The 22,241-nt window shown below is 41.0% G+C and overlaps 1 protein-coding gene and 1 long non-coding RNA gene across 2 annotated transcripts in view; one reads left to right on the top strand and one right to left on the bottom strand.

The window, feature by feature from the left end:
- PSD3 (pleckstrin and Sec7 domain containing 3) overlaps positions 1–20,392 on the bottom strand; it is a 597,461-nt gene extending 577,069 nt beyond the window's left edge. Inside the window, exons 1-2 of the mRNA XM_066380473.1 lie at positions 20,277–20,392; positions 14,362–14,417 (exon numbers count right to left, since the gene is read on the bottom strand). The gene's annotated coding sequence lies outside the window, so the exon portion shown is untranslated. The remainder of the gene's footprint in view (positions 1–14,361; positions 14,418–20,276) is intronic.
- On the top strand, positions 15,577–21,949 carry LOC136402747 (uncharacterized). The gene is made up of 3 exons (XR_010751030.1): positions 15,577–15,743; positions 20,303–21,536; positions 21,901–21,949. It is a non-coding gene; the product is annotated as an uncharacterized lncRNA (long non-coding RNA).
- Positions 21,950–22,241: the final 292 nt, after the last annotated feature.

Raw genomic sequence — 22,241 nt, 5'->3', positions numbered from 1 at the left:
AAGGGAAGGGAAACCACTGAATTGCACACTCTTTGGTCTGTTCTCACATCTGCTATTAAGCCAGCTAGATAATTTTGGAACTGCTGTGTTCTCATGCATCTAAAACATAAATCCTAGACTCTGTTCACTGAAAAGAGAGTTCTGGAAGGATAGCTTCCTTGCCGTTTGCCATTCAACTTCAGAAGAGACGGGATCCTAAAAACAATTTTGCATCTGAGTTGCTGACAACGTAGATTATTCTGCAGGAGTGGGTAATGTTGCATAGTTTCAGACTCCGCGTGTCATCTGATTAGCCTGGGCAACTTAAACTCCCTGAGTAATTAGTGAGCACTCTGACTCAGAAAAGACCTGTGTTGAAAAACTAAACGCAAAGGAACAACTTTTTGTTTGGATGTAAGTGGATGGAAATGTTTGGGAGGCTGGAGGAAAGAACAAACGATATATAATATTATTAGCACGTTCAACTGCTTCCTGCCCGAGTCACCTCCATTTTAAATTAAAGCTGTTTTATTCCTATGTAGACCTTTGAAACTGTCTAGAATATACAAAAATAGAATATAGAGGGAAGGGTCTTCTGATAATCCTTACTACCCAAAAGCGTGACTGTAAATTGATGCTCCTTGAAAAGTTACTGAGTGTTCACATTCCTCTAAAAATTAAGTCTACAAGAAGGAAAATCAGGAAAATCAAGGGATCATTTAAGCTGGTAAAATCAGTATCTTTACTTCCTCCAAAAAAACAAACAAACAAAAAACCCTAGTACATTAGGCTTTTAGTGAGTGTTGGAAATAAGACATGGAAGAGCTCAACATCAAATGAATTTTGAGACTAAACCTCTCAGCTACCTCTCTGAGCTGATCGGGTTTCCTTCTTTACTAATACTGGGGTGGGGGGGGCTTTCGTTTGGGGATTTCTAGAGCTCCTGTGACTGGTTTTCTGCTTCCCTTCTCCCTCAGACTTATGAGATGTACACAAGTCTTACGTCTTACTTCAGGCTTCTTTGCTACTTTGCAAGAAGTCTTTCCCTTTTGGAAGTATTTGCACAACTCTTGTCCTCTGTGACTTCTGTTCTTTAGAAGAAAGTTGAAAGTGCAGTTTTTTAGGGGTTATTAATGGTTTCCAGCAAAATCATCCCACAAACAAAAAGGAAGGGCAGAAAAGAAAAAAAAATGTGGAAGAGGAAGGAAGAAGACAGTTAAAATGAGAAGTAGGCAAGTAACTACAGTCTTTACATGTAAATCTGCAGCACAAATGAATGCTCTAACTTTGGAGAAGCTCTAACTTTAGGGAATATACCCAGAAACTACAGGAAGGCTTCACTGGGTGATTTCCTGGATATTTCTCAGTGCTGTGGTAAAGAGGTATTAAGTACCTTGTAATAGGCAGTGCTGTTTTCTAAATAAAAGATACAGTTCTTGTGCTTCAAAAATATTTTCTGTAATGACTCTTCACTTAGAATGGAATATGCTGCCATGCTTCCTGCTGAGAGATGGGACTCATGGGGGCTCACAGACTCAATGTAGCAAAATGTCATAGCAGTATACACTTTGAGTTCATAAAGGACCCAGAGGCAAGACCTGCTTCCAGGTTTTCACATAGCCTTGTAAAACCCTCTTTTGTTCTGATCCTTTTCAATAGCCAGCAAACAACAGAGAAAGACCAAGGCCTTTGTCACCAAAAGGAACTTCCTTCCTGTATTAGGGTAAGGCAAGAAGGGAAACAAAACCATCAACTTCTGGACTTGAGTATCAGATATTCTGAAGCATTCTTATTTCTATAACAACCCTAGGGAAGAAGTGAAAATGGAAACCATGGGATGATCCATGCTTTGAAGTGTCACTAGAGAGAACATGGTAGGAGCCATTGCCAAGTCCATCTCAGTCCCAATTAAAATTGACCCCAGGGAGAGAACCATGGGGAGGAGAAGAGAGCTGCTTCACCAGCCCAAGGGAGGAGTTTTCAAAAGGGAGGTTGTAGTGAGCTTCAGTAAGACGACCACTTTAAAAGGACACTGGGTTTAAGATCATGGATGATCTTTGCTATGTCAATTTCAGCCAAGTGGTGAGGCCAGGAACTAAGTTTCAAGGGGTTGAGAAGTATGTGAGAGAAGAGAAATCAGTGATTGTAGAAAATGCAATCAAGAAGTTCGGTAGTGAAGCAATGGAGAAGGAAAGGGGAATAAGTAGATGGGACATTGTGACGTTAAGGAAGGGAAACACTTATGTGCAATTATAAGCAGGAACAAAGGAATAAATAGAAGAGAGAACGAGAGTAGGAAAATTGATGAAATAAATCCCCAGAGACAGTGGGAAAATGGAAAGATTGTCAGCCAAGATGAAAAAACTGGTTTTGGAGAGAAATGAAGGATTTTCCCCCCTCTAAGATAGAAGGGGGAATAAGATGAGTAACTTTGGAAGTGGACAAAAGGAAACTGAGGCATGAAGATGCCTCATAGCTTCTTTTCTGAATAACCTTGGAAGCCAGGCTCCCTGTCAAGGGCAAACATGGCTAATGGGACTGAGAATAGAAGTCAACTGAGTTTATATAGAGATATATGGACGCTCATCGCTAGGGACCAAACCAAAACATTTATTTAAAGCTTCTTCCTTCAGTCACTATGTTTTCTGGTAAAATGATATTTTATTTATTAATTAACTTATTTTTATCAAATTTATTAGTAGTGGCACTGGTTAATAAAATTATATAGGTTTCAAGTGTAGAATTTGATAATCCATCATCTGTATATTGTATTGTGCGTTCACCACCTAAACTGAAGAGAATAGTGGGACTCAAAGTGAAGCGGAGGCAGGGGCAGAAGTAATATTGATTGGTCTAAAAGAGAATTATTTGGTCTAAAAGAGAATCCGTAGTTGATTGGGACCTCAACTGGTCATCTCAGTTGCTCTCACAGGGATAAAAGTAACATTTACCCAAGGCAAAGAGTCCTTCACTCTTGGACTCTTTCAGCCATCACAGTTAAGAAACCTTGTTATAACCTGACTTCAGGTATCCCTAGCCTGCTTGCTTGGCCCGAAATAAGGAAGCAGAGTACAACCCCAAGTACTGCATTTATATCCCCTTTGAGGTTCTAATTTTGGCTCTGCTAAGGCAAGAGGAACTCAATGCCAAACTTAATTCGGAGTCGAAGGAAGGAAGTCTCAGCAGAACCCCAGGTAATGTACAGTGCATTCTAAGAAGCTAAGGTATGTTTTGTGGGGGTTTTTTGGAAATGGGAAAATGTTCAGCTTACCATATAGACATTGAACTAATAATCCTTTATAAAATATTGAACCCAAAATATGTGCTATCACAAAATATTTGTTTGAGCCTAGAAAACTGATTATGTTTCCCATAGATAAGCTGCTACCAGAAAAACAATGGTGTTTTGAAGTTTGGATACACAGGTGACCTGTGTATAGTTTCTAGTTAAGAAGTAATACACTTAGTCACAATTCATCCAATTATTTTTTTCTAAAAACATTTTAAGAAAGGAAAAATAATAACTAACTCTTAAATAACTGACATAAGCTAATACAGAGCAAGATTTAAAGAAACTCAAACACCCAGGTATATTTTGGGACTGAAGAAACTAGAATTCAAATTTAATATGTCTGCCTTTAAGACTCTCTGAGTCTTTTCTTAAGATCAGAAATTACCTAAGACTTATATGTTACATATACAGACCAATCTCCTTGGACAAGAAAGCATATTGCTTTAGCTAACAGGCCTGTATTTACTTCTTTACTCTAATTACTAGGACTTTATCTGTATCTATGCCCTAATTATTCCAGGAATCTAAATTCCTTGAATCCTCTTTTCTAAGAGAAAGTTACTTCCTCTCTGCTCCAAACAGTGAATGTTCTCTTCCTTATGGCTAGCAGAAGAAAAAGAAAAGAAAAGAAAGAACCCATGGTATAGACTGTACTTTTCTGTGCTTTCTTCTTGTTCCAGCATAAAAGAGGTCCTTGGCAATTAAGTCACTAACTTCCTTTGAATGCTCCTCCTTCTTTATTTTTAAATTGTATGTTGCCTCTAATAGTTTCTTCGCTTGAGATTCTCAATCCTAAGAGACTTCTTTTATTCTTTCCCAGTTTTTTTTTTAATTTTTTTATTTTTTTTTATTTTTTACAGAGACAGAGAGAGAGTCAGAGAGAAGGATAGACAGGGACAGACAGACAGGAATGGAGAGAGATGAGAGGCATCAATCATCAATTTTTCGTTGTGGTGCTTTAGTTGTTCATTGATTGCTTTCTCATATGTGCCTTGACCGTGGGGTTAAAGAAGACCGAGTAACGTCTTGCTCAAGCCAGCGACCTTGAGTCCAAGCTGGTGAGCTTTGCTAAAACCAGATGAACCCACACTCAAGCTGGCGACCTCGGAGTCTTGAACCTGGGTCCTCTGCATCCCAGTCTGACGCTCTATCCACTGCACCACCGCCTGGTCAGGCTCTTTTCCAGTTTTATTGAGATATAATTGATACACAGCATTGTATAAGTTTTAAGATGTACAGTAACATAGTGATTTGACTTACCTATGTTGTAAAATTATGAAAATACTTCTTTAATGAATCAAACCTTTTAAAAAATTTTTAGGATCAAACAATACCCCCCCCCAACAAAGTATTTTTAGTCAAGCTATTCAGTAGTTTCTTAAAATATCCGTTTAGAAAAAAAAATAATTTAAACCATTTTATCATATCTTCCATTATTTTCTCTGCCAACAGAAGAAATGTCTAAACCTATAAGAATTTTTATGAGTTTATTTGACCCAAAGTGTCGACAACTGCCAGGAAGCATGGACTTTTTGTTCACATTCCACTGTCAAATTTGTTGAATATACCCATTTTATACATGAGCATATTAAGGCAAATGTATCTATCTCTTAATTTATTTATATATTGAGACAATTTTATTTTTTCTCCAATTATTAAAGTCCCTACCTAATAAGGTAGTTGTAAAAATTATGGTTAATGTAAATTAATTACATGTAATGTAAAACACTTAAGAAAGTGCCTATAAGTAAGCAAGTGTTTAAAAAAGTGTTAGCTGCTATTAGAATTTTAGTATTTCCCCAAATATAAGATGCACTTATTTTTGAAAAATTTGGGTTCTAAAAACTGGGTACGTCTTATACCGTGGTTGTGGCATTTCAAATGCCATAAATGGAACTGAGGATGAGGTAATATATAAAGACAGTGATTTATCATCAGACAGATGAGGACAAGCGAATGGATGGGAGTTTTGACAGTGATGTATGAATTTTATGATGACTAAGACTTGAGTTTAATAACTTTATGTAATACATTTATTTTTCAAATTTTGGTCCCCAAAATTAGGGTGCGTCTTATACATGGGAGCATCTTATACATGGGGAAATACGGTAAGAAAATATTAATTATTGCCCTGGCTAGGGTAGCTTAGTTGGTTAGGGTTGTCTCCCAAGATGCCAAAGTTATGGGATCGATCCCCAGTCAAGACATAAGAATCAATCAATGAATACATAAGTAATTGGGACAACAAATCAATGTCTCTCTCACTCTCTCTCTCTTCCATCTTCTCTCAAATAAATAAAGAAAGAAAGAAAATATTAATTATCTATTCTGATAGTTGGCCTGTATTTTCTGCCTAAGAAATCCATGAGTTTATTTTTTCTGAGGACACCATTTAAAACTCAATTTTTAAAAAGATATTAAATTCCTTGTTTAAAAGTGAGCAGGAATTGTGGTTAACCAAAAATTTCCTATTAAAACTTCAGATATAGCTGATGCTTCATCCAAAAAAATATTGTTGAGGTCATATTATTCATAAATTTTCCTGACATATGATTCCAAGAAAACTGTGTGAGTTATACTCTGCTTTCTTATAACTGTTACAAAATATAAAATTTTGTAAAAAGTATAAAATATTGCAACATTTTACCATATTGTGTTAGATATATAGTCTTCAGAATGTGGGGAGTTGGGAATGAAATCTTTACTAAGTGGGGATTGCATGGTTTAGGTAAAAGTACATATTTCATTCAAACGACAGGTTATTTCCAGGGGCACATCCAGAAAGAAACCAAAGAAGTTACAGAAGCCCAAGGATGTAGTCTGTCACTTTAATGGTGGGGAATTATTTTTTCTCCATGAAGGTCTACTGACTATCCTCAGGTACTTAAAAAGAAATCAACAAAAGACTTCATGTAAGTTTAAATAAAGCAATTCAAATTTTGAGAGAATAATATAAAATAATTCAATAACTTTGCTAATTAAGAACAGGTGGTCCAGAACCTTACCTAAAAACAACAATAATCTAAAATATATTTAGAAAGGCAGAGAGATGAAGGAGACAGAAGGGGTAGTAGGATCAAGAAAAGAGTAGGAAAAAGAGGCAAGAAGAAGTAGTATAGAGATAGAAATATTTCACATAAAAAGGAAGAAAAAAAACGTCAGGAAAGTTATAACAGAGGGAAAGTGATATAAAAGAATGATGAAAGAGTTCCTTCTACATTAAAGAAAAAAGAAAAAGATTTTTCTAGATATGTATTACCAAATACCCCTCCATGGAGATCTGACCAGTGTGCATATACACTAGCATTGTATATGAGTGTCTGTTTCCCTACTGCCTTCTCCAGAGAGTGTGTTGTTTAACTTTGTGATGTTTGCCTATCTGACACATGAGATGTGGTATCTTGGTGTAATTTGTTTTTTAACTTCTTATTTAAGTATACTATACATACAGAGAAGTTCTCATGGCATAAGTACACAGACGGTAAATTTTCACAAACTGAACGCACCCGTGTAACCAGCACATTGATGAAGAAGTAGAAAGTTCCTAGCATTCTAAAAGCCCCCTTGCGTTCTCTCAATAAATTTTAATCTGAATTTCTCTTACTTTGAGCACAATGAAGTTTCTTTTCACGTGTTTAAGTTCCATTTGCATTTTTGGTAATTTTCCATTTAAATATTTTGCTATTTTTCAACTAAATGAATCATAGTATGATTTATAGGAAAGCAACAAGGTTTTTAGGAGAATTGTACTGGTAGAAACAACATCAACTGGGACAGGAAAAGATAAAATATTATAAAGTGAAAAGACCTTTGGACCCCAAACCTTCTACAGACAGGAAGCACAATAGGAAAATTACTCAGCTGCAAATATGGGCTACATTTTATTCAAAAGGAGTAATGAAGGGCTCGGAAGACAGAGCCAAGAGCTGCAGGGAATTATTTCTAGAGTGGTAGGCCTGAGCCCTAATCAAGAAGGTGGCAATCAGGTACCTGGCAGGTTTTTTATTGCTGGGTTCTCCTGCCGTCCCACTTCTGAAGGGACGCGCCTACGGCAGTTACTCTACACTGTCCTACTATTGTAGGTGGCACATGAAGAGACCAGATAAGCTGTCTCTTTAGTTTGCAACTCTTTAGATTGAGGAATGTTATTTAAGGAGCTGTGTATAAAAACTGCACTTGAGAGGCCTTAGCTCTACCTATACTTTATTTAGATAACTTGATCTTGAACCTTAATCCTAAGCCTGGTGTCTTAATGCATGATATTTGGGGGTTTTATAAGAGAGTATGAATGCATTTTGCTTTTGGCTGGGATGTGGATTATTGTAGCCAGAGAATAAACTGTAGAATATTGTGTGTTCCAAAAAATGGACATTTGTGACCCCACATATTCTCCTGAGAACTTTTCAATTCTCCCATCAAGAGAGAGTCTATGTCTCCTCCCCTTGAACTTGATTGTGATTTGATGACTGTCTCAATGGACAGAATATGGCAGAAGTGACACAAATGACTTCCAAGGCAAGTTCATTATAAGGAATACAATTTCATCCTGGCTTTCTCTCTTCTCTCTCTCTCTCTCGACACTAGGCTTTGGGGCCCTGAACCACCATGTAAGAGTCTGAGGCTCTTATGCTATGAGGAAGCACAACTAGTCATGAGGAGACCACATGCAGAGAGAGATGCCTGGCCAGTCCCCAGATGCTCCGGCACACTACTGATTCCACGGCAGTCACTGTCAGCCTGCACCACGCCAGACACTGAGCCAGAACTACTAAGCAGAGCCACTCCCAAATTCCTGAGCCATAAAACCCATGAGAAATGCTACATAAGTCATTATTTTAAGACAGGGGTCCCCAAACTTTTTACATAGGAGGCCAGTTCACTGTCCCTCAGACGGTTGGAGGGCCAGACTATAAAAAAAAACTATGAACAAATCCCTATGCACACTGCACATATCTTATTTTAAAGTAAAAAAACAAAACGGGAACAAATACAATATTTAAAATAAAGAACAAGTAAATTTAACAAACTGACCAGTATTTCAATGGGAACTATAGGCCTGCTTTTGGCTAATGAGATGGTCAACGTCTGGTTCCCTATTTGTCACTGCTAGCCGTAACAAGTGATATGACGCACTTCCCGAGCCGTGACACGTGCGTCCTGCGTTACCGGAAGTAATACTGTACGTGAGTGATGCTGTGCTTTGCGGCGCCGCCACATACAGTACTCCAGGATGCATCCTGTGCTCCTCTCACTGACCACCAAGGAAAGAGGTGCCCCTTCCGGAAGTGCGGCGGAGGCCGGATAAATGGCCTCAGGGGGCCGCATGCGGCCCGTGGGCCATAGTTTGAGGACCTCTGTTTTAAGACATTAAGTTTTGGGGTTGTTATGCAGAACTAGATAACTTGAACAGATATTGATCCTTGCTCACAATATAAGATAATTCCAATTCTGTACTGAATTTAAACTCAAAAAGAAACTCAGGAAGGGTGTGTGAAAAATAGCTCAAGTTTTATAAATTTATTCTGGAATGCAAGAGATGTTGGTTAATTTCATACATATCACCTGGAATTTAGTTATCTGAGTGCCTTACACTTTAATTTGCAACAAGAAGACATAATACCTGAGTTTTCTAGTTAACATTTATTTAATTAATATGAGATTTTAATTGTTCCCACAGCTTTACAAAAATTTAGTCAGTATAATAAGGATAATTAAGCATACGAACAATACCACCAAAAGCAAACACAAGCCAGGAATAAAATTGGAAATACTATTCTCAGATCTTCAGCAGTGATTATAAGCTTTGCTCTGACTGGAAATGTTAAAGAAGCCATTTGACAGAAATTAATTTCTGAGACAAAATAATATCCCTTTTAAGCATAACTGGCCAATTAAATTTTTCTAAAGAAAGTTAGGACTTGATAGTTTTGAAAACCTAAATTTCATTATTTGATATGGCCAAGTGCCAAAACATAGTCACTGGATACAAGTTCCAATAACTTTATTATATCACATTAAAAATAGCACCAAACTCTTGCCTTGACTAGTTTAGTAAGCAACAATAAAAATATTGGTTTCTAGAATGTCAGCACAGAAGAAATATCAGAGCTGACTTATGAGCATAGAAATTGCCTTAAATTACTGAGTCAATTAGGTGCCCCTTACTCTGTAATCCAAATATAGAAAAAATAGGGTTTGACTAACTTTTAAAGTGGTTAATGTGGTTTTCTTTGGAAAGCTTTTGGAGTCTCAGCACATTTTATCATATTCAATGTGTGTTTCCTCTTTCTCGTTAGTGGTTTTCATTATTAACTCTAACAGGAGTTTTTTTCCAAAAGACTGAAAAATAAGAGATCCCAGGTATTGTCGAATTTCAAAGACCAACCTAGACAAGGTGCATGAGAGCTGAAAACTGCTTTCATAAAGCTTAACCCATTGCCCAACTCAAGCTGTAAAAAGACTGGATGTGAAGAGGAAGAGAGAGGTTTTCTGGGATCGGGTTGTGGTGTGCTGTGCCTCCTCTGCCACCTTCGCCCTGACACAATGAAGGAACGAAGGAGGCTTTACCCCAGCCATAATCGGGTGGGAGAGGAGCTTCGGTAGAACCCCACGGGGAGCTTGGCACAGGCGTGAAGGGTGGTCTGAGATGTGTTGCTAGGTCAACCTGATGCAATGGGAGTTCACCACCCTCCATCAGTGAGTGGCTGGACACAGGGGCACATATCTTCCCTTGGGTCAGCGGGGCAGCCCAGAGATGCAAACCACACAGGATCATTTACAAAAGGGGATGTTTCCCCAGAGCCTTCTGCTGGTGACAAGCCTACGTCAGCAGAATGAAACTGGAGGCAGGCCTTGGTCAAAGAGGCTGAGGGTTAGAAGTTGATAATGACCAGCCAGGCAAGTTCAAGATCCACCTCACTAAAATTCAGACAGAATAAGTCCCAGAGGGATTCTTGAACAGCTCACGGAAGCTTCCTCGTTCCCAGCAATGAATCAGCTGCGAGAATCCACCACACTCCGAGAGCACGCCAACATACTAGCTCGGAGCTGGACTCTCAGGAGCTCTCACGTGCCTCATCTCCCTTCCTGGTGGATGGGACCAGCTGTCTACAGGTGGTAGTGCAGGGAGGGGTCAAGCAGAGAGCAAGCGGGAACAGAGGACACCAGTGCATTACTCATGCTTTTTTATTTTCTGTATTCCTCATGCTTTGATATCTGGGACCTTGCTGACCCCAGGGACACTGCCCCTCCCACAGCTAGATGATTCCTAGAGACTTTCCTGGGAGTGCACTTTGCATAGGCAAACTGGCCGACCCAAAGCCCATACCCTGTCACTCTCTGAGCCATTATCCCCCTGCCCTAATGATCCCAGGGCCAAGTACCAGAAAACTAGAGACAGCCCTATACCCCAGAGCCTAAAGATATTCAAACCAGCCAATCCTAAGCCCATTTACCTGCCTTCCCCATTTCCATGGAAACCACAACAAGAGTGCTTGCCCAATTTTCCCCTCACTCCCTTTACTTCCAACCAACCCTGGTGCTTCTCCACCTGGCTCTGCGTGCCATGCCACACCTCTTACTAACTGTGAGGGAACACTGATCCCTTCATGACAGTCACTTCACTGTCCGCATGTCCTACCACATCCGAGTAAAACGAAATTCCAGCACTTGAGAAACAGGAAGCCACTGCATTGTAGGCTTCCCAGGATGAACAGACCTCAGGGAGGAGGAAGCTTCTCTTTTGAATGAGGCTAGACACTTGATTATTTCACTAGATTGGACATTTAAATACAGACATGAGACTCCTCTTGTATCTGACGTTGACAGAAGATGCTTTGTCCTCAAGGGGGAGGGTGGCCTGGAAAAGTTATGGGATCCACCTGAGAGTCTGCAAGCTTCCAAGGAAGAAATTGAGTCAGTTGCACAAGACTTCTTTAGGTAACCTTTAGCCTGTAATGTAAGACGTTCGCCGGAGTTTGCCTAGCCACAGTATTCGGAAACCGGTGAGCCCGATCCGTCGCAGCCCCGTTAGGCCACCGTGGCCACCCACGCCCAGCTCAGCTAGCACAGCTAGGTGCTCTCTCTGCTAGCAGAACCAGTTCAGAGTCATTCGTCGTGAGTTCTTCCTTTCACCTGCCCCGTGCTGCTGTCAACTCATCACTAACTTTACTGCCAGCTTCCAACTTCTCTCCTTGCCTTGATCCTCAGATCCACATACCTCTCTTCCTTCTTAGGATTTTAATGCTCTACTATTGTGATTCTCCACTTGAGTCTTCATCTCCCCCCTCCTGGATGAAACTCAGAGCCATCCCTGTAAGCCTCAGCTTCTCTCACGGCCAAGACTCTATCCATCTCTGGGCAAGACGAACCCAGCAACAGCCACATGCCACTTAGTGACAGGGATCTGTTCTGAGAAACGCATTGTTAGGTGATTTTGTCATTGTGCGAACATCACAGAGTGCGCTTACACAGACCTCAGTGGTAGACCCTACTGCACACCTCGGCTACATCTATATATATATATATATATATATATATATATATATATATAGCCTATTGAGTCTAGGCTACAAGCCTGTACAGCATGTTATTGCACTGAAAACTGTAGGCAGCTGTAACACAATGGTAAGTTTTTGTGTATCTAGACATATTTAACCATAGAAGGTACAGTAAAAATACAGTATATAAAGATAAGAAATGGTACACTGTATATAGAGGGCATTTACCATGCATAGAACCTACAGGATTGGCAACTGCTCTGGGTGAGTCACTGAGTGAGTGGTGAGTGAGTGTGAAGGCTGAGGGCATTAGTGTGCACTTCTGTAGACTTTGTAAAAACACTTAGGCTACACTGAATGCATAAAACAACACTAGATTAAATCAAGCACAAGAGAAAATTATACAATCAAGAGACACAGTAAGTGTGAGGTGTATGAGGCTGCTGCTGTTTTACAGAAATTTTTTTTCTATGCTCTAAAATAGCAATAGAAAGTATGGTATAGGCCCTGGCCAGTTGGCTCAGCGGTAGAGCGTTGGCCTGGTGTGCGGGGGACCCGGGTTCGATTCCCGGCCAGGGCACATAGGAGAAGCGCCCATTTGCTTCTCCACCCCCCTCCTTCCTCTCTGTCTCTCTCTTCCCCTCCCGCAGCCAGGGCTCCATTGGAGCAAAGATGGCCCCGGGCGCTGGGGATGGCTCCTTGGCCTCTGCTCCAGGCGCTAGAGTGGCTCTGGTCACGGCAGAGCGACGCCCCAGAGGGGCAGAACATGGCCCCCTGGTGGGCAGAGTGTCGCCCTGGTGGGCGTGCCGGGTGGATCCTGGTCGGGCGCATGTGGGAGTCTGTCTGACTGTCTCTCTCCGTTTCCAGCTTCAGAAAAATACAAAAAAAAAAAAAAGAATGGTATAGTAAACACATAGGTCAGTAGCATCGTCATTTATTGTTAGTATCAAGTACTATGTACTGTACATAATTGTGTCCTATCCTCTAACACGGCTGGCAGCGCAGTAGGTTTGTTCCCACCAGCATCACCACAAACATGCGACCGATGCATTGCACCAGGATGTTCTGATGGCTGTACTGTCACAAGGCAGTAGGAGTTTTTCAGCTCCATTAGAATCTCACGGGACCACCGTCATATACGTCATGATCCATCACTGACCAAAACATCTTTATGCAGCAATGACTACACAGCGTTCTCAAATTTCACTGGCTGATGTGTATCTGTTTACCAGGAGCGTTTTCTCCTCCCTCTCTCTATGCACAGCAATTCTGCATAAAATCTCAGGGCGTTTATAGGTTTTCTGAAGTCCACCCAAGGAGGAACCAGCTGGGTCCCCTTAGAGTTTCTCTAACTTGGTCAGCATCCTTTCCTTCCCTCATCTCAGGAAAGTGAAAGTTCCAGGATAGAGAGCAGGGAATAAATCACATCACATGACTGACAGAGTTCTTCCTGAGAAATTTATCTTTTCAGTTCATATCGCAAAAGTACATCCCTGGACTGCTCTCCCCTCACCCAACACTTGTCCCTGAAATCTCACTCCTATGCTCCATCCTGCTCACTTATTTACTTGAGATTATACAACTAGGCTGAAATTTAGTCTACCTTCACAGTTGCTACCGCAATGATACTTAGTCAGTGTTATTAATGACACTAATTATAATATTAACTCTTCTTAGGAACATATAACACAAGGGGCATGCTTGCTGGATCATTTTATAATTATTTATAAACTATGCGTTTTGTGTAGGTATTACGTGTCTTTAAAGGGAATTCTGACATTTTCTGTGGTTAGGAACTGCCCTACGTGGCAACTGGTTATCAATATATGGTTAACAAGTTTCCTGTGACATTTAATAAATTGCAGTGATTTCACATTTAGGTATTTCCCTACTTGCCTGATGAGGGCAAAGAACCATAGGAAGGCCAACTTAGTGGGTCCAATTCTAAAAATAAAGGCAATTTTTATGGACAAGCAGAAAACAAAATGTTTTTTCTACTTTTTTTTTCTCTTTTAACTGTTTAGCTTTTCTCTGGAAATACATGAACTGTTATTCTAATATGGTTACTGTTCACAGGTTTCCTTTATAATATATTTGTCAGCAACTCAACACTTTGATTATAGTTTTGTCTGTTTCACACTGAAGATATTATTAAATAAATAGCAAAAAGCAACATTTTTGAAAAATGGAATTACATCTCCTTAAATCAGGATAGACTTGAGTTTTCTAGTAGAATCGTTCCTTAGGTACATTTATGAAAATTCTACATATACAGCCAGTCACTGTTTCAGAATAGACTGAAAGAAAAGCATAATTCATAAGTCATCAACATGCTGAGATCCTCAAATCCCAAGCCACTAGCTATTTAATATAATGCTAGAATAGATTTAAATGGTAAAACAAGAATATTTTTCTTAGCTCAGCAAAATACTTCAAATTGTTGCTCTTGTCGTGTGAGAATTCTTATTTTCACACAGTCGTGGTTATAGAGAAGATACGTATTTTTTTAGGACCCTAACATTTTTTTTCTAAAATATATTCGTACTAGACTTTTTCTTCACATGAAAGGCTCAGTGCTAAACAGTGACTTACCAGGCTTGCGTCTGGTCAAGCTCTTGGAAAGGTTCCTCTTTGCTTCGAGGTTGTGCCTGAAATGTGAAATAGAAAATGCAATCAGTTCAGCGGCCTGGTGTTAGTGACCGTTCATCCCGGAGGACTCCACAACAGAATGAAAAGCTCAATCTCTTCTCTGTAAAATCTTCAAAGTATTCTCTCTTCATTCCCCTTCTCTTCTATACTTCAGGCCACGATGAAAACCACACAATCTTAGTTGACTTGTCAAGGAAGAGGTGTAAAATGTACATGTCTCAAGCAAATTAGGGATCATCAATTGCAAAATGATGTAAAAGTTTCTTCAAATAGTTGTAGTTAACCCCATGAGCTCTTTGCTGGTGTTTGTGAAAAGAGTAAGTTTTTTGTTTTTTTCCAATGCTGGAATGATCTAAGAGCAACAAGGTACACTCCTGCTGGCTGAGAGTGAAAGGGAGAGTGATTCTAAAACAAGCCAGAGGGAAATCGGACCCTTCGGCTCTGATAATTAATCCAAAGCATGATTCAGGAAGTGCACTGGTTAGCTAAAGTTAGAGAAACAGTGGCCTCTTACGGAGTCCCAGATGTCACACTGATTACACACGGTGTGGGAGCTTTTGACTCCCATTCAAGTGAAACTACAGGATGAGAGGGTTACACTAGAAAAGCCATCTTAGGCCTAATTAGTCCATTTTAATAAATAACATTCAATAGCTCCCAACCGGTTATTAGCCTGTATCTCTTCTTCCTCCTCCAGACTTTTCAAAGATGCAAACACAGTCTAATGAGATTCAACTTTTAAAATATTAGTACAGACCCGTGAATTATGGGTTTCCTAATGTTTCTAGTATTCTCTATGTTGACATCATAAGCAAACAATCTCACAGTGTTTACTTTGACAACTTCAGATATTGAAAGATATCTTACAACTGGGGAAAATCTGTTATTTCTATACGGAGCAGTTTTGCCCACTTTGCATGTAGAACATAGGCATGCATGGCAAGAGACAGTGAGTAATTCACAATTTTCTTTAATGCCATTTTTGCCAGAGTAAGCACAGCCAAGAATATTAGCACACGTGAGTCTATCCAAAGTCTAATATCAAGCTGGTCCTAAAGTAAACCAGACAGAGAGGCTGCATCCTGACCCTTTCCAGATATGGTATTTACTGGGGTTTGGGAAACTTCATATTTACAGAACTCTGAACGCCGGCCAGGTGGACCTTAGTGTTGTTGCACCCGTGACCTGGGAGAGTGACATCCAGAACAGAGAGCAATGGTAAACACGAGCAAGGACGACGACTTTACCCTGGGAGAAGAAAACAATATTTGAAGAGTTCCCTGAACTTTGAGTGGCATGCATTTGGCGGCAAACAACAACACAAGGTAAGAGTAAAATAAATTCTAAGAACAACCAAAAGGGGGGCTCCATTTGTCAGAAACTTCTCTGTCTGTTAAAGATAATTGCCATCGTTTTCAATTCAAGGGATATATGTAGCAGAAACTTTGGAGTCAGACCATTTTACCATTCCATATTGCCTCAAGTAAGTAGCCTTATCATGTCATATTACCTGTTTGCTAAGTATACAAAGCTAGGAATTACCGTGGTTCTAAGATAAATTAATCTCTTGGTTTTCAATTATTATTTTCTTCAAGGACACACTGTGGTCTTGTTTCCTAGAAATATTTCATTTAATTGTATATAAATTCATTAGAAGTTCTCAACATATAAACGATTTATGGTGTCATGGGATGGTCAGTTTTCATTATTCTTGAATGCACTTTCATTGAAAAAATTTTGCAGTCCTAGTGGCAAACCAAGAGGAATTGTGGCAAAGGTCTCCTCAGAGGTTAGCAAACCTAATGAAATACATCGGACAATGAAGCATTGTTTGTAGTTGTGACATAACTGCATTCTTATCAACTTCCGGAGTTGCCTTTGTATTTATCTGAGCTATAAACAGCTTCCAAAGGTCAGACTACCTTACACAGAAGTCCTCTGATTTCCTTTCAGTCATTTCAGTCAAGGCACATAACTCTGCTCTATTTTTGCAGTATTTTATCTTCTTTAGGTCTATTCCCTTTCTCCTATTAACCTCACTGCTCTCTCTCTCTCTCTCTCTCTCTCTCTGCCATGCCAAGAATCTACTCCACTTCATTAATATTTTCTTATAAAAAGATGCTATCTCTTTACCTATGATATACTATTTTATTTTGAAACAGTTATCAAAGATACAACACATCTAAAGATTTTAAAAGTAGTGGTTGACCTCATGTCTTTTTCTTTTTTTCTAAGTATCTTTTTCTCATTATCAAAGGAATAAAGGTTCATTGTAAACAATTTGGAAATTCCAGAAAAATACAAAGTATAAAAGTGGTAATACAAATCAGTCATGTACCATTAGCCAGTGATAATCACTCTTAACATTTCATTCCGTTCCCTTTTTCAAGTCATATATTTATTTTAAATATTCAGACAGCTTTGTGTCCTGTGTTCTCCACCTACCTTTATATTTTGAGTATTTATGCCCCAATTTTCTTCACATGTGATTTTAATTTCTACATAAATTTCATAATTTATTTACTTCATCCCCCACAGTAGATAGAGCATTTAGATATTTACCAATTTTTTTATCATTTTTAAATAATGTTCTTAGAATATCTTTCTAGACATTTTTAAATTGCTTCTCTTTATTAAAACAACATACGTACATAACAAGTTTCAATCACTGGTGAAGTGAGTGTTGCCATCCCATTTTCTTCCCACGAGAGGCCCAAAGAGATTCTACGACTTGCCTGGGGCCACATAACTAGTTACAGTCACGTGTGCCATACTGGCATTTTGGTCAGTGATGGACCACACATCGTGGATAGTCCCGTAAGATTATAATGTAGCTGAAAAACTCCTATTGCCTAGAGATGTCGTAGCTGTCATAACATCGTGCTGTTAACTGTTAACTTTGTAGAGCAATGCGTTAGTCACTCAGGTGTTTGTGGCGATGCCAGGGTAAGCAAGCCTACTGGGCTGCCGGTCGCGTAAAAGCACAGCACATACAATTATGCGGCAGGCGGTACCACACAGGCTTGTCAGTCACTCTATAAATTCCCACCGTAACGAAATCACCTAAGGACAAAATTTTCAGAATGTATCACCGTCGTTAAGCAGAGCATGACTGTAGTATTTGAAATGTGAAATTCTTTGATTGTTTTCACTTCTGCAACTAAGATTATTCATTTGTATTTCTTTTATTTATTTCTATTTTATACTGTTGCCACCCCCTTCCAAGCCCTTGCTTGTAGTCACACCCTAAGGCACTTAGATGGCCTTCCTGCCCCTGGGGCCTCCCTGCTTAACCCCTTCCTGCACATCACTATCGGATGGGCCCTTCTCTATGCCGCTATCACTGGCTGCTCACTGAAGTCCTAGATGCAATCTAAACCCTTCTGCCTGGCTCTCAAAGCCCCACTGACCATCCCGTCTTGCCGTCTGCTCCCCTTTCTGTCTGCTCTCTATCCCATCCTTGGTTTCCTGCCTTCTCCTTATGGCATTTTCCCCATTCAGAACACTCCTCTGTTTCACCTCATCTCTTCAACCCTCTCAGCCCCATTCAAGTCTCACTTGCTCCATGGAATACAGTGAGCTTCCCATTGCTTTTGAAGTTGGCCACTTTGAGTTCAAAATTTTATTTTTCTGCTTTTGCTAGGGGAGTTGGAGAGAAATAGTTAACTCCTCTGAGCCTATTTCTGCACATGCAAATATAAATGAGTATACTAATATCTGCCCTATATCAAAAGCTCCCAAGATCCCAGGAAGGATTGAATGTATGTTATAAAGTTTTGGTAAGCAGCTAAGTACTAGATGAATGAGAGAAAATATTTCCTACACTTCAAACCAGGTCAGTATGCCAGTCTATACATAACGTGGCACCGAGTTACATTCTGTCCTATCATACTCTCTTATTGTTTTATATATGTTAATAATCTTTCCTCGGCTTGGCTGTTAGGTCTCTAAATGCACTACAGCATCTTCTATTACTTCTATAATCCCCAGAGCCCAACACTGCACATTGTCTTAATAACTGCTAGTCTAATCTAGATGAGTTCTATCTGGTAAGGACTGGATTCCGGGCACCTTGGGATTTAGCTATAAATGGAAAAGCCTCAGCATACCGTGTGTCATCTGCAGGAAGAAAATCTTTTATTTTGGGGGGTCCTAAAAGTCTGAGATCAGGTCATCACACACTTTGTGAAGTCCATGAAAATGTACCCTCAATTTGGATCTTGCCTCTCAGAGATAGTCACTGAATTTTCCCAGCAACCCTGATTAGGGACCTTACTGAAATCAGAGAAGAGAGGCAAGGATGTCCTGTCGACATCCAGGACTAATACCCTGACCGTTGGATATTTTTATCAGAAAGGTCAGGCTACCTAATCATGATATGTTGTTAAAGACAGTCTCCTGATATTTCCTTATAACTTACCTAATCTGAAATTCATTTCTCAGCTTTGTTTATCTAGTTACTAGAGACCTAAAGAACATTTTCCCTCTACTAGGTACACCCCTTAAAAAGCCAATTTTAGGGTTAAGGTTAGGATTAGTGACAAAAAAAACAGGGTTAAAGCTAAGGATAGGGTTAGTGCTACATTTAGGTTTAGAATTAGGGTCACAATTAGGTTTGTGGTCAATGTTAGAGTTAAGATTCAGCTTTAAAGGAGGTATAGATTTGAGTGTGTAGAACTAGATTTATGCTAGAATTAGTGTTAGTGTTTTACTTAGGTTTAGGGTTGGTGCTAAAGTTAAGGTTACAGTTTAGGGTAGAATTAAGGTTAGAGTTAGGTTATACTTCTGGATACAAAGGACAATTTTACGAAAAGCTGTAAATATTTTTTAAAAATATTCTTAAAAATTCCACTTTATATAGTAAAAGACTATAGGCCTTTCACATTTGTACCAACTTCCCAGGGATTCATAAAGTACTGTTGGGAAAGAACTTTCATTTTATAGCATTCCAAGATTAAATGCAACTATGCAATCTTCCATTGTTTGTCAGAGTGTCTTTTAAATCTCTAATTCTGAAAAGGCGAGTAACACTGTTAATGTTGATGTTAACACCCTAAAGTTTAATTTGTAGATTGTTTTTAGTTTGCACTGCTCTCTTTCCCCCTCCTGATATGTCTAACCCTCAGCATAAAAGCTGTTCAGATTAAAGAAAAAAAAAACCTTGATCTGGGATCCACTGACATTTTACCTGAAAACTATCTTTTACAATAAACACTATAAACCTTGGAAGCACCAGTCAGTTGTCAAGCACCGAAACAGATAGCACAATCCGTTTTAGAGTCATCCTTCCATATTGTCAGATATCGCTCACATCTCTATCTCCAGCCCAGACCTCTTTCTCAAACGACAAACTTGGATTTCCAATGAACAAGTGACGTCCCCACGTAGCACTTGAATTTCAACAGGTCCGACAGTGGACCCATTGTCTCCATAGGCCTCACCCAACACACCTGCTTCCCCTTCTTTTCCATTCTATCTAAAGATAACACCACTTACCAAGGGCTCTTAAACAAACACCTTCACTCAACTCTTTTCTTCTCACCTCCCACTGTCTCATCTTATTTTAAAAATTCTGTCAAATCTCCTCTGCACCCACCCTTGTCTTCAGTCAGGCCCTTATCATCTCTTGCCTAAACCATTGCAACAGCCTCGCTTTCAAGCTCTTCCTTATCCAGTCTGTCCCCTTACATTGTCACTAAGCTGTGGCATCTTTGTCATGTCATCCACCCACTGAAAAGCTTTCCTAAATTCCCGTCTTGAGCCTCTTCTATGAACCCTCTCACTCCTTTTTTCTCCTAGAATTTTCCAGTTCCTCCTTTGCATGCCGTCACACCTTGCACTTCTAGCGTTGCACTCACCACACTTTATGACACTTGTCTCCCAGGAGTAGATGGTGAGCTGTTGGACATTGGGGGTCTCTCACTTACTCCTGCAGCACCGGTGCACCAAGCAGTGCCTGGCACATCGCGAGTGCCCACCAATTGTTGCTGAAAAAATAAAAAGGCTTATGTACAGGACTAAGGAACTTTCACAGATCCTCTTTATATATTAGTACATCCAGTCCCAAAATAAAACATATGCTGTGTAAGGCTTCCTTAAAAAAGCACACCCTGCATCTTCACAGGAAGTTTCAGATTAATAAACAGCTGACAGAATGAACTAAATAGCATCCAATGAATCACCAGTTGACCATTCAGTGCTGCTAACTGGGCACAGGGGGAGAGTAAAGATGGAGACAAAAAACATCATTCTTCATGGATGGAAGGTTCTGCAAGATGCTGGAACCCTCTGGGCATCAGGGCATGATGTGTTTCCCTACACTGTGGTGAAATTGCAGGCACAGCAAAGGGCTGTAACGAAATTGAACTTGGGAGGTTATGTGAATACAGAAACTGGATGGATACCAAATTCGTGGCCGCAGAACGTCCACCACGCCTTACTTCGTCCTCTGGTGTAACAGAGCTTTGCACTGGGGAACATACTCAGTTCCTGGTTGCTATTCACGAGAATGCGATGAAAATATAGACAGAACTAAGCAGTGAGGAGAGGAGGGGAGGTGTCACAATTTTCAAGCCGAAGAGCTCAGCTGTCCATCTGCATTGCAGAGCGGAAGGCCTGGAAGACACAGCCGTGGTCACAAGCTGCCTGTGCCAGATGTTGGCACTTGCAGCTCCTCCTCTCGGGAAAAGATGCTCAACCCCAGCACGTGGAAAGGGTAGACCCTACTGTGAACGCCCCATGACCGTTTTCACTAGGAAAGCTGTATGTGGTCAGAGGAAACAGAAGGGGGTGAGTGGTAGGGACGATGGGATCATGGCCAGACCAAACCGGACAATAGAACTCTGACCCACCGTCTCTGCCGCAACCAGTGCAAAACTCCTAAAATTGGACTGATAAATGCAAGCTTCCTTAGGGTTTGCCCGGTCACCCACCAGGCTTCCAACTCAGGACCAACCAAAGAAAGCCAAATAGACTTTCCGAATCAATCCCATAGGATGTCTGCCTCCAGCTTCCCCAGGCCGACAGCCTGCAGATGGCACCTACCTGACACCCTCTTCCCCGTTTAACAGCGAGAGCCTTCCTGGTCCCGGCCGCCTGGCAGTCTCTGTCCCTCGCAGGTAGTGAGAGCCTTCCTGGTCCCGGCCGCCGGGCAGTCTCTGTCCCTCGCAGGTAGCGAGAGCCCTCCTGGTCCCGGCCGCCGGGCAGTCTCTGTCCCTCGCAGGTAGCGAGAGCCTTCCTGGTCCCAGCCGCCGGGCAGTCTCTGTCCCTCGCAGGTAGCGAGAGCCCTCCTGGTCCCGGCCGCCGGGCAGTCTCTGTCCCTCGCAGGTAGCGAGAGCCTTCCTGGTCCCGGCCGCCGGGCAGTCTCTGTCCCTCGCAGGTAGTGAGAGCCCTCCTGGTCCCGGCCGCCTGGCAGTCTCTGTCCCTCGCAGGTAGTGAGAGCCTTCCTGGTCCCGGCCGCCGGGCAGTCTCTGTCCCTCGCAGGTGACGTAGGCCGGCCCTTGAGCTGCAGTAAGTTCTGAATAAACAGCCCCTGCTCGTCCTCATTTGGGTGGTCTTTGTGGGTTTTCACCCCTTTAAAGCATTCTGAGAGCCTGCTGCCTGTGCTGGAAGGGGCACTGGGCGTTGCTGGGGGGTGTTGGGGCCGTTGCTGGGGACATGGGATCTGGATTGGGAGGAAGGCACTTGCTCGTTCCCTGGGAGCAGCCAGGGTGCAGGTAAAAGGCACAGGGTGACTCCTCCGGCCGGGATCCGAGAGCCACTGGAGAAAACAAGAAGGAGATGAAGAAATGTGCCCAGCAGTGGCCAGTGGTGACCTGCACAGG

Source organism: Saccopteryx leptura, chromosome 4 (genome assembly GCF_036850995.1).
Source record: "Saccopteryx leptura isolate mSacLep1 chromosome 4, mSacLep1_pri_phased_curated, whole genome shotgun sequence".
NCBI lineage: Eukaryota > Metazoa > Chordata > Mammalia > Chiroptera > Emballonuridae > Saccopteryx > Saccopteryx leptura.
Note: the sequence above shows the minus strand (reverse complement) of the source record. Positions and strands in the feature narration are given on the sequence as shown.